Genomic DNA, 615 nt, shown 5'->3' on the forward strand with positions numbered 1-615 from the left:
TAGTTGTTTCTCCCATTTCATGGTATACTAGACCTCTGTTCTCTGCCAGTCCCGCCAGAGGATCATCTCATTAATCTTTCTATAAAACTGGTTTTTGATTGTCATTTTTTGTTTGTTTTCCTTTTCTTTCTCCACTTCATTGTTTTTAAAAATAAGTTACTTTATTATTATTGTTACTATTATTGTTATTATTATTCAGAGTTTTTCTGTGTAGCCCCGGTTGTCCTGGAACTCAGAGATCCCCCTGCCTCTGCCTCCTGAGTGCTGGGATTAAAGGATAAACAGCCAACTTGTTTATTATTTTTATTTTCCTTTCTGGTGTTTTGCTTCTTTGCTCCTGTGTTCTTGTCTCACCTTCTGGAGCTCACACTGAAAGCTCTCTCTGAAGCCACAAGCCTCCGGCTCTCTGTTGCTCTACATTGCCCAAGGTGGTGCTAGAAAGCAGACCCAGGTCCGTGGGGAGTGCAGCCAGTGCCCTTAACTGCTCAACCCCCTCCAGTCCCTGTTGTGTAGTCCTACTGTGTGTACTTGAAGACCACCATGGGCACAGCGTTAGAGAAAGAGGGAAGGACAAGGCCCGAGGCAGGGGCTGTACTCTGGACTGTTAACAAGTTC

Source organism: Grammomys surdaster, unplaced genomic scaffold, assembly GCF_004785775.1.
Source record: "Grammomys surdaster isolate TR1022 unplaced genomic scaffold, NIH_TR_1.0 133, whole genome shotgun sequence".
Lineage (NCBI taxonomy): Eukaryota > Metazoa > Chordata > Mammalia > Rodentia > Muridae > Grammomys > Grammomys surdaster.